Source organism: Moschus berezovskii, chromosome 2 (assembly GCF_049115385.1).
Source record: "Moschus berezovskii isolate FMDL1 chromosome 2, NW_MosBer_1.0, whole genome shotgun sequence".
Taxonomy (NCBI): Eukaryota; Metazoa; Chordata; class Mammalia; order Artiodactyla; family Moschidae; genus Moschus; species Moschus berezovskii.
Genome location: NC_142461.1, coordinates 128,988,043 through 129,001,096, shown reverse-complemented (window position 1 = coordinate 129,001,096; position 13,054 = coordinate 128,988,043). Strand labels below are relative to the sequence as shown.

Below are 13,054 nucleotides of genomic sequence, written 5' to 3'. Positions count from 1 at the left end.
GACTGGTTCCAAATAGGAAAAGGAGTACGTCAAGGTTGTATATTGTCACCCTGCTTATTTAACTTCTATGCAGAGTACATCATGAGGAACGCTGGGCTGGAAGAAGCACAAGTTGGAATCAACATTGCTGGGAGAAATATCAATAACCTCAGATATGCAGATGACACCAACCTTATGGCAGAAAGTGAAGAGGAACTCAAAAGCCTCTTGATGAAAGTGAAAGAGGAGAGTGAAAAGGTTGGCTTGAAGCTCAAAATTCAGAAAACAAAGATCATGGCATCTGGTCCCATCACTTCATGGGAAATAGATGGGGAAACAGTGGAAACAGTGTCAGACTTTATATTTTTGGGCTCCAAAATCACTGTGGATGCTGACTGTAGTCGTGAAATCAAAAGACGCTTACTCCTTGGAAGGAAAGTTATGACCAACCTAGAGAGTATATTAAAAAGCAGAGACATTACTTTGCCAACACAGGTCCGTCTAGTCAAGGCTATGGTTTTTCCAGTGGTCATGTATGGATGTGAGAGTTGGACTGTGAAGAAAGCTGAGTGCCAAAGAATTGATGTTTTTGAACTGTGGTGCTGGAGAAGACTCTTGAGAGTCCCTTGGACTGCAAGGAGATCCAACCAGTCCATTCTAAAGGAGATCAGTCTTGGGTGTTCATTGGAAGGACTGATGCTAAAGCTGAAACTCCAATACGTTGGCCACCTCATGCGGCAAGTTGACTCACTGGAAAAGACTCTGATGCTGGGAGGGATTGGGGGTGGGAGGAGACGGGGACGACAGAGAATGAGATGGCTAGATGGCATCACCGACTCAATGGACATGAATTTGAGTGAACTCTGGGAGTTGGTGATGGACAGGGAGGCCTGGAGTGCTGTGATTCATGGGGTTGCAAAGAGTCGGACACGACTGAGCGACTGAAGTGAACTGAACTGAACCCTTTGATGGATTAAGATAAGAGGCTTATGGAAGCTCCTGATGGGATAGACTGACTGAGGGGGAAACTGGGTCTTCCTCTGCTAGGCAGGGACATGCTCAATAGATCTTTAATCCAATTTTTTATTGATGGGTGGAGGTGTGTTTTCTCCCTGCTATTTACCTAGGGCCAAACTATGGTGCAGAAAATGGCAACCCACTCTACTACTTTTGCCTGGAAAATCCCATGGACGGAGGAGCCTGGTAGGCTGTAGTCCATGGGGTCACTACGAGTTGGATATGACTGAGTGACTTCACTTTCACACTATGGTGGAGGTAATGAAGATAATGGTGACCTCCCTCAAAAGATCCCATGCATGTACTGCTACACTCACTGCCCCCAACCCTGCACCAGGCCACCACAGACCCACACCTCCACCGGAGACTCCCTGACACTCACAGGCAAGTCTGGGACAGTCTCTTGTGCGTTCACTGCCCTTTACTCCTGGGTCCTGGTGCACAAGTTTCTGTTGTGCACTCCAAGAGTCTATTTCCCAGTCTGGTGTAAGTTCTGGCAGCTCTGTGGTGAGGTTAATGATGACCTCCTCCAGGAGGGCATATGCCATACCCAAGTCTGCTGTACCCAGAGCTCCTGGCCCTGCGGCAGACCAGTATATATATATATATATATATATATATATATATATATATACACTACGGATAATTTTATGCTAATACATACTTACCACCAAGACAAACAGCTAAATGATCCTATATTTAAAATTTTTAAATTGTAGAACTAGCTATTGAACCACCATTGACAGGAAGATGCTGGAACCCACCAAAAAATGACATCCAAAGACAAAGAAGAGACATCAGTGAGACAGTATGAGGGGCACAATCAGGATAAAATCAGATCCATACCCAACAGGTGGGTGACCCACAAATTGGGAACAATAATACCAAAGAAGTTCTCCCACTGTTGTAAAGGTTCTGAACCCCACATCAGGCATCCAAGCCTGGGGGTACCATGATGACTGGGACTCCTCAGGGAACCTGACCTTGAAAACCAGAGGGATTTGATTACAAGAATTCCACAGGATTGGAGGAAACAGAGACTCCAGTCTTGGATGGCACAAACAAAACCTTGCGATACCAAGACTCAGAAGAAAGGAGCAGTGACCCCACAGAAGACTGAACCAAAACTACCTGCTGGTGTTGGAGGGTCTCCTGTGGAGGTGTGGTTCAGCAGGGGTTCACCACAGGAACGGGGGCACAAGTTTGGAAAGGTCTCCCATGGTGTTAACCCTCTTGGAGGTCTCCATTGGAAAGAAAGTGAAGTTGTTCAGTCATGTCAGACTCTTTGTGACTCCATGGACTATAGCCATCCATGGGATTTTCCAGGCAATACCAGAGTGAATTGCCATTTCATTCTCCAGGGGATCTTCCTGACCCAGGGATCCAACCCAGGTCTCCTGCATTGCAGGCTCTGAGCCACTGAAGCTTAATGGAACCATAAAGGCTTGCCTCAAGCCAAAAAACCCAGGAGGGAGCACAACCCTACCAATCAGCAGATAATTGGATTAAAGTTTTACTGAGCAAGGCCCTGCCCAGCAGAGCAAGACCCAGTTTTTCCCACCACCAGCCTCTCCCATCAGGAAGCTTACACAAACCTCTTAACCTCCTCCATAAGAGGGCAGACAGAAGAACAACCACATCTCCACTGTGACTAAAGCAAAAACCACATTACAGAAAGTTAATCAATGTGAAAAAGCAGAGTTATGTCCCAGATGAAGGGACAAGATAAAACCCCAGAAAACCAACTAAATGAAATGGATATAGGCAAACTTCCAGAAAAAGAATTCAGAATAATGATAATGAAGATGATTTAGAATCTCAGAAACAGAATGGAGGCAAATATTGAGAAGATGCAAGAAATGTTTATCAAAGATCTAGAAGAACTAAAGAACAAACAGATGAATAATACATTGGAAGGAACTAGTAGCAGAACAACAGCTGAGGCAGAAGAACAGATAAATGCCCTGGAGTACAGAATGGTTGGAAATCAGTGGCACAGAACAGAATATAGAAACAAAGAATGAAAAGTAATGAAAACAGCCTAAGAGACCTCTGGGACATTAAATGCACTAACATTTGCATTATAGGGGTCCCTGAAGAAGAAGAGAAAGAGAAAGGACCTGAGAAAATACTTGAAGAGGTAACAGGTGAAAACTTCCCTATCATGGGAAAGGAAATAGTCAACCAAGCTCAGGAAGCACAGAGTCTCAGGCAGGATAAATAAAAGGAGGAACACACTGAGACACACAGTATTCAAAGTGACAAGAATTAAAGACAAAGATAAAATATTAAAGCAATAAGGGAAAAATGACAAATAACATACAAGGGAACTCCCATCAGGCTATCAGCCGATTTCTCAACAGAAACTCTGCAAGCCAGAATGGAATGGCATGATATATTTAAAGATGAAAGGGACGAACCTACAACTAAGAATACTCTACTGAGCAAGACTCTCTTTCAGATCTGATGGAGGAATCAAAAGGTTTCCAGACAAGCAAATGTTAAGATAATTAATTCAGCACCACCAAACCAGCCTTACAACAAATGATAAAGGAATTTCTCTATGCAGGAAAGTGAGGAAAAGACTTAACTATAGAAAATAAATCTAAAACAATTAAGGAAATGATGGAGAGATGCCGGCCCCTGGCGCAACAGACCGCGCGCAGAAGCATGGCCGAGAGGAGCTACCCCATGTCCAAGAGGCGGTGGCTGCACTTGTGCAGGAGGGCTGAGAGGAGCTACTCCATGTTAAAGGTCAGCAGGGGCGGCCTTGAGGAGATACCTCTCATCCAAGGTAAGGTGTAGCGGCTACACTCTGCTGGAGCAGCCTTGAAGAGATACCCCACGACCAAGGTAAGAGAAACCCAAATAAGACGGTAGGTATTGTGAGGGGGCATCAAAGGGAAGACCACTCAAATCATAATCACAGAAAACTAGTCAATCTAATCACATGGACCACAGCCTTGTCTAACTCAATGAAACTAAACTATGCCATGTGGGGCCACCCAAGATGGGCAGGTCATGGTGGAGAGGTCTGACAGAATGTGGTCCACTGGAGAAGGGAATGGCAAACCACTTCAGTATACTTGCCTTGAGAAGCTCATGAACAGTATGAAAAGGAAAAATGATAGGCTACCGAATGAGGAATTCCCGAGGTCAATAGGTGTCCAGTATGCTGCTGGAGATCAGTGGAGAAATAACTCCAGAAAGAATGAAGGGATGGAGCCAAAGCAAAAATAATACCCAGCTGTGGATGTGACTTGTGATAGAAACAAGGTGAGATGCTGTAAAGAGCAATATTGCATAGGAACCTGGAATGTTAGGTCCATGAATCAAGGCAAATTGGAAGTGGTCAAACAGGAGATGGCAAGAGTGAACATGGACATTCTAGGAATCAGTAAACTAAAATGGACTGGAATGGATGCATTTACTCAGATGACCATTATATCTACTACTGTGGGCAGGAATCCCATAGAAGAAATGGAATAGCCATCATGGTCAACAAAAGAGTCCTAAATGCAGTATTGGATGCAATCTTAAAAACGACAGAATGACTTCTGTTCATTTCCAAGGCAAACCATTCATATTACAGTAATCCAAGCCTATGCCCCAAAAAGGAACGCTGAAGAAGCCGAAGTTGAATGGTTCTATGAAGACCTACAAGACCTTTTAGAACTAACACCCAAAAAAGATGTCATTTTCATTATAGGGGACAGGAATGCAAAAGTAGGAAGTCAAGAAACACCTGGAGTAACAGGCAATATTGGCCTTGGAGCACGGAATGAAGCAGGGCAAAGGCTAATAGCGTTTTGCCAAGAAAACGCACTGGTCATAGCAAACACCCTCTTTCAACAACACAAGAGAAGACTCTACACATGGACATCACCAGATGCTCAGCAATGAAATCACATTAATTATATTCTTTGCAGCCAAAGACGGAGAAGCGGTATATAGTTAGCAAAAACAAGACCAGGAGCTGACTGTGGCTCAGATCATGAACTCCTTATTGCCAAATTCAGACTTAAACTGAAGAAAGTAGGGAAAACCACTAGACCATTCAGATATGACCTAAATCAAATCCCTTATGACTATTGTGTGGAAGTGAGAAATAGATTTAAGGGACTAGATCTGATAGATAGAGTGCCTGATGAACTCTGGACGGAGGTTCGTGACATTGTACAGTAGACAGGGAGCAAGACCATGCCCATGGAAAAGAAATGCAAAAAAGCAAAATGGCTGTCTGAGGAGGCTTTACAAATAGCTGTGAAAAGAAGAGAAGCAAAAAGCAAAGGAGAAAAGGAAAGATATAAGTATCTGAATGCAGAGACCCAAAGAATAGCAAGGAGAGATAAAAAAGCCTTCCTCAGTGATCAATGCAAATAAATAGAGGAAAACAACAGAATAGGAAATACAAGAGATCTCTTCAAGAAAATTAGAGATATCAAGGGAACATTTCATGCAAATATGGGCTCAATAAAGGACCGCAATGTTGTGGACCTAACAGAAGCAGAAGATATTAAGGAGAGGTGGCAAGAATACAGAGAAGAAATGTACAAAAAAGATCTTCATGACCAAGATAATCACGATGGCATGATCACTCACCTAGAGCCAGACATCTTGGAATGTGAAGTCAAGCGGGCCTTAGAGAGTATCACTACGAACAAAGCTAGTGGAGGTGATGGAATGCCAGTTGAGCTATTTCAAATCCTGAACAATGATCCTGTGAAAGTACTGCACTCAATATGCCAGCAAATTTGGAAAACTCAGCAGTGGCCACAGGACTGGAAAAGGTCAGTCTTCATTCCAATCCCAAAGAAAGGCAATGCCAAAGAATGCTCAAACTACCGCACAATTGACTCAACTTACACGCTAGTAAAGTCACGCTCAAAATTCTCCAAGCCAGGCTTGAGCAATATGTGAACCGTGAACTTCCAGATGTTCAAGCAGGTTTTAGAAAAGGCAGAGGCACCAGAGATCAAATTGCCAACATCCGCTGGATCATGGAGAAAGCAAGAGAATTCCAGAAAAGCATCTATTTCTGCTTCATTGACTATGCCAAAGCCTTTGACTGTGTGGATCACAATAAACTGAGGAAAATTCTGAAAGAGATGGGAATACCAGACCACCTAACCTGCCTCTTGAGAAACCTGTAGGCAGGCCAGGAAGCAAGAGTTCAAACTGTACATGGAACAACAGAGTGGTTTCAAACAGGAAAAGGAGTACGTCAAGTCTGCATATTGTCACCCTGCTTATTTAACTTCTATGCAGAGTTCAGTTCAGTTCAGTTAAGTCATTCAGTCGTATCCGACTCTCCGTGACCCCATGAATCACAGCATGCCAGGTCTCCCTGTTCATCACCAACTCCCAGAGTTCACTCAAACTCATGGCCACAGAGTCGGTGATGCCATCCAGCCATCTCATTCTCTGTCGTCCCCTTCTCCTCCCGCCCCCAACCTTTCCTAGCATCAGAGTCTTTTCCAGTGAGTCAACTCGTCGCATGAAGTGGCCAAAGTATTGCAATTTCAGCTTTAGCATCAGTCCTTCCAAAGAACACCCAGGATTGATCTCCTTTAGAATGGACTGGTTGGATCTCCTCGCAGTCCAAGGGACTCTCAAGAGTCTTCTCGAACACCACAGTTCAAAAGCATCGATTCTTCGGCGGTCAGCTTTCTTCACAGTCCAACTCTCACATCCATACATGACTACTGGAAAAACCATAGCCTTGACTAGACGGACCTTGGTTGGCAAAGTAATGTCTCTGCTTTTTAACATGCTATCTACTTTGGTCATAACTTTCCTTCCAAGGAGTAAGCGTCTTTTAATTTCCTGGCTGCAATCAGCATCTGCAGTGATTTTGGAGCCCCAAAAAATAAAGTCTGACACTGTTTCCACTGTTTCCCCATCTATTTCCCATGAAGTGATGGGACCAGATATCATGATCTTTGTTTTCTGAATGTTGAGCTTCAAGCCAACCTTTTCACTCTCCTCTTTCACTTTCACAAGAGGCTTTTGAGTTCCTCTTCACTTTCTGCCATAAGGGTAGTGTCATCTGCATATCTGAGGTTATTGATATTTCTCCTGGCAATCTTGATTCTAGCTTGTGCTTCTTCCAGCCCAGCGTTCTTCATGATGTACTCTGCATAGAAGTTAAATAAGCAGGGTGACAATATACAGCCTTGACGTACTCCTTTTCCTATTTGGAACCAGTCTGTTGTTCCATGTACATGTTGTTACATGTTGTTCTATGCAGAGTACATCATGAGGAATGCTGGGCTGGAAGAAGCACAAGCTGGAATCAAGATTGCCAGGAGAAATATTAATAACCTCAGATAGGCAGATGACACCACCCTTATGGCAGAAAGTCAAGAACTAAAATGCCTCTTGATGAATTTGAAAGAGGAGAGTGAAAAGGTTGGCTTGAAGCTCAACATTCAGAAAACAAAGATCATGGCATCTGGTCTCATCACTTCATGGGAAATAGATGGGGAAACAGTGGAAACAGTGTCAGACTTTATTTTGGGGGGCTCCAAAATCACTGCGTATGCTGATTACAGCCATGAAATTAAAAGACGCTTACTCCTTGGAAGGAACATTATGACCAACCTAGATAGTATATGAAATAGCTGAGACATTACTATGCTAACAAAGGTCCATCTAGTCAAGGCTATGGTTTTTCCAGTGGTAATGTATGGATGTGAGAGTTGGACTGTGAAGAAAGATGATTACCGAAGAATTGATGCTTTTGAACTGTGGTTCTGGAGAAGACTCTTGAGAGTCCCTTGGACTGCAAGGAGATCTAACCAGTCCATTCTAAATGAGATCAATCCTGGGTGTTCATTGGAAGGATGGATGCTAAAGCTGAAACTCCAATACTTTGGGCACCTCTTGTGAAAAGTTGACTCACTGGAAAAGACTCTGATTCTGGGAAGGATTGGGGGCAGAAGGATAAGGGGACGACAGAGAATGAGATGGCTGGATGGCATCACCGACTCGATGGACATGAGTTTGAGTGAACTCCGGGAGTTGGTGATGGACGGGGAGGCCCTGCATACTGTGACTCATGGGGTTGCAAAGAGTCGGTCATGACTGAGTGACTCAACTGTATTGAACAGAACTGAATAGGGTCATACATATCCATGTGCTTTTCTTAATCACTCAGTAATGTCTGTCTTATGACCAGCCTTGATAGTATATTAAAAAGCAGAGACATTACTTTGCCAACCAAGGTCCGTCTAGTCAAGGCAATGGTTTTTCCCGTGGTCATGTATGGATGTGAGAGTTGGACTGTGAAGAAAGCTGATCGCCAAAAAATCGATGCTTTTGAACTGTGGTGTTGGAGAAGACTCTTGAGAGTCCCTTATACTGCAAGGAGATCCAACCAGTCCATTTTAAAGGAGATCAATCCTGGATGTTCATTGGAGGGACTGATGCTAAAACTGTAACTCCAATACTTTGGCCACCTCATGCGAAGAGTTGACTCACTGGAAAAGACTCTGATGCTGGGAAAGGTTGGGGGCGGGAGGAGAATGGGACGACGGAGAATGAGATGGCTGGATGGCATCACCGACTCTGTGGACATGAGTTTGGGTGTACTCCGGGAGTTGGTGATGGACAGGGAGGCCTGGCGTGCTGTGATTCGTGGGGTCGCGGAGAGTCGGACACGACTGAGCGACTGAACTGAACTGAACTGAATGTCTGACTCTTTGTGACCCCATGGACTATAGCCCACTAGGCTCTTCTGTCCAATGGGGATTTTCCAGGCAAGAATTCTGGAGTGGATTGCTATGCCCTCTTCCAGGGATTATCCCAACCCAGGTATCAAACACAGGTTTCCCACGCTACAGGCAGATTGTTTACTGTCTTAGCCACCAAGGAATCCCAAGACTACTGGAGTGGGTAACCTATCTCTTCTCCAGGGAATCTTCCCTATCCAGGAATCAAGCTGGGATCTCCTACATTGCACGCAGATTCTTTACCAGCTGAGCTACCAGGGAAGCCCATATACATCCATAATTACTTTAAATGTAAATGGATTAAGTACACCAATCAAAAGACATAGACTAGCTAAGGAGTTGAAAACATGTCCATGTATGCACTTCCACTTACCACATCACTCTGCTTGATCACCCCAAATTGTATGTAATTGTTTTATATGGTTAGGTTAATGATGTTCCCATTATGGCTTGTGATTGTACTTATCTTTTATTTTTTGTCTGGCTATTGATTGTGAAAACTGATCAACATCTTTCACTACAGCAATTATGTAACTATTACTTAATACCACTGTATCATGACTGGTTAACAGAAAAATAACAGAATTCTGTATGACCAAAACTACCATTTAATATAAAATCCTGTAATAACTTTTTAAAATCCAGATGCTAATCAGAAGTATCTTGGAATTTTTTTTTAAATACAAATGCCCAGGTATGGCTTTTCCTTTTGCCAGGGCTCCAGATATGTTGCTAATGAGCTGCTGCTGCTGCTGCTAAGTTGCTTCAGTCTTGTACGACTCTGTGCGACCCCACAGATGGCAGCCCACCAGGCTCCCCCATCCCTGGGATTCTCCAGGCAAGAACACTGGATTGGGTTGCCATTTCCTTCTCCATGCTAATGAGCAGTCGTGTTTAAAAACAACTGGACTATATGAAGATCTTTTACCTTTATCTAGTTTGTTTCACTTTTTCATTTCATATTCAGTGCTCCCATTTCATTTAGTTTATGGTTTCCAATTTTTCCATCTCTTTTTTTTGGATATTCTTTCTCGAGCCTTTATCATGTGTAGTAGAAAACCTCTTGTATACATATATATAAATAATATGCATAATACATATTTTAGAAAACTTAAATTTCTGCATAACTAACTAAAACATTTATGACATTTTGATTCTACTTGTTTGACTTACTGTAAATAGAATACTAGATTTCTTAACTAAAAAAATATATATGCAACAAGCAACAAAGGCTTATTGTATAGCACAGGGAAGTATAGTCAATAACGTATAATGGAAAATAATTTAAAAATATTATATGTGTATATTATAATTGAACCACACACAAAAAATAATTATACCTTTTGAAATTTAGTAATGTTTATCTTTTTGCCAGTTTTTCTAAATATCCTATGGACTTCTAATAACAACATATGATATACAAAATTTGTGTAGGATATAAAATTAATATAAATATAAATCTATTATATTTTATTTTATTTATTAATGACATCATTCAAGATGCTACTATTCTTATTCTTTTCTGCAATAGATAAAATATTCTCAGAGAAATGTTAATATGTCTCACCATGATTATATACTTTTTTCATTTCCCTTCTATTTCTTCTGATTTTTGCTTTATATATCTTTGTTGTTAGGTTTCTAATGTTTTATGGTATCTATCTTCTTTGTGAATTGTATCTTTTACTATTAAAAATAATCATTTTCATTTAAAATAAATTTAAAAAACAAATTCAACAGACTTTAAAAATGAAAAAAAAATTAAATTGTAATTAAAAACTACCTAACAAAGTAACTCCTAGCCCAAAAATCTTAACAAATAAATTCTATACAATGTTTAAGGACAAAAAAATCATCCCAACATTCTACTTAACTCTTCCAGAAGACAATAAGGGATGAAACACTAATGAGAATATAGCACAACCATGTCAAAAAGGTATGAGAAGTGAAAATTATAAGCCAATCACTGTCATCACTACAGAAGCAAGAAATGAAAAACCAAACTTAAGCAGACTGAATCCTGGTGCAGAGAAAAATAATACATAATGATCATATGATTATTATTTGAAGTAAGAAAAGTCTGGGCTTCCCTGGTAGCTCAGATGGTAGAGAATCTGCTTGAAATGCAGGAGACCTGGATTCAATCCCTGGGTTGGGAAGATTCCCTGGAAAAGAGAATGGCAACCCACTCCATTTTGGTATACTTGCTTGGAGAATTCCATGGATTTGGGAACCTGGAAAGCTACAATCCATGGGGTCACCAAGAGATGGACTCGACTGAGTAACTAACACTTTCAATTTCTTTCAAGAAAAGTTTGGAGCAATATTAAAATCAACATAATTCATTAACTGGATAAAGGAAAAAAAAAACATCTCAATAGATGTAAAACAAAAGCAAAATCCAGGTGGAAAAATCTCAACATCCATTCATAATGAAAGATCTGACTTAGCAGGTTAAGGTTTTAAGACAACATCCTTAATATGCTAAGATCTAAAAAGGAAAAAAAATAGCAGACATTTTTATTAAGTTTTCACTCTCAGATTGGGAATAAAAAACTGCCTTGTTCAACACACACTAATGCTACTAGACAGTTAAAATGTCAAAAAAAAAAAAAACAGATAAAGGGTTGAAAAGGAAGAAATACTGACATTTGTAAGAAACAATATATGTAGAAAGTCTAAAATAATCTGCAAATGAATTATTAGGAATAATAATGTAGGTTACGCAGGTTCCTGACTATACAGAAAACAATTTTATTTCATTAGACTATTGATAAATATAAAAATACAAATTTAAAAGGTACTCTTTAAAATAGCATTAAAAAAGTCAAGCTCCCAGGAATAAACCCAATAGATATATTTAAGACACAAAAGCATAAATATTATTGAGAGAAATTAAAGGAAACTTAAATATATTCTTGGAAAATTTATATGGAAAGGCAAAGGGCCAAGATACTCTACTTGCTCTACTGGATATCAAGATATGTTACAAGGCTTTTGGAATTAGGACAGTGGAATAATGGTTTGATAAGAAGATGGTAGGGAACTGCACTAATATACACAAATATATATATATATATAAACTACATCAGAAATCAAGATAATGACAGTATTTGGTGAGAAGAGAGACTATTGATTGGGAGTGAGTATAACTAGGCTTTCCTTCTACTAGATTTGCAGTGTTCTATTTCTCCTATGTTGTGGTTTCATGGGTATTTTCCTTTGTTAATTCATTAAGCTGTATATTGTTTTGTAGTCTTTTCTGACTACGTTTTACTTGAATTTAAAGAATATACAAAAGTAAAACATGAGTGCAATTTATTTCTAAAGTAGGAAAATAGTATATGATAGAATCTATCAATATGATCCTTATAAATCAAAGGAGAAAATATCACATGATTATATCTATAGGTACTAGAAAAGATTTTTTAAATGACTTTATTTCATAAAATAAATTCATAACTTCATCTTCAGCTATAATATTCCTAATAAGATAGGAAAAACACTATTTAAAGATAATAAAGGTATATTTACCAAAAGCAATGGCAAATATCCTAAATGGTGAAACATCAAAACTATTTCAGGTAAAACCCAAAATTTAACAGGCATATTGTTAACTGCTGCTGCTGCTGCTGCTAAGTCACTTCAGTCGTGTCCGACTCTGTGTGACCCCATAGACGGAAGCCCACCAGGCACCCCCGTCCCTGGGATTCTCCAGGCAAGAACACTAGAGTGGGTTGCCATTTCCTTCTCTAATGTGTGAAAGTGAAAAGTGAAAGTGAAGTTGCTCAGTCATGTCTGACCCCTAGCGACCCCATGGACTGCAGCCCACCAGGCTCCTCCATCCATGGGATTTTCCAGGCAAGAGTACTGGAGTGGCTTGCCATTGCCTTCTCTGACTGTTAACTACCATGCCACTTACACTGGAAGTTCCAGTAATTATATTTAGAAAGGATAGTAAAATGAGCACAAACACTTGGGAATTTTTAAGAATTTTCTCACATAATTATTTATTAAGAAAAAAGAGATATGAGCAAAAATATTAAAATTAATAAGAGATTTTCATTAGGTAATTCAATAAAAGATGAAAAACTTTATTGTGTTTCTCTAGCATTAGGAACCTATTTATACATGAATGTAGAAAAATTTCTATGAAAATGATAAAATTACTTAGGAATAAACTCATGCACAGAACCAATCTATATCATGTTTCATATATTTATGTGTCATATATGTATATATATGTATACATTATATATGTATATAATAAAACAATGTTCAAGGTAACTTCTCCATAGAAAAGCACTCAATATTTAGAGAAAGAA

The 13,054-nt window shown here is 40.1% G+C and overlaps 1 protein-coding gene across 1 annotated transcript in view; it reads right to left on the bottom strand.

Moving 5' to 3' along the window:
* FSIP2 (fibrous sheath interacting protein 2) overlaps positions 1–13,054 on the bottom strand; it is a 149,289-nt gene that overhangs the window by 75,445 nt on the left and 60,790 nt on the right. The gene's annotated exons all lie outside the window — the stretch shown is intronic.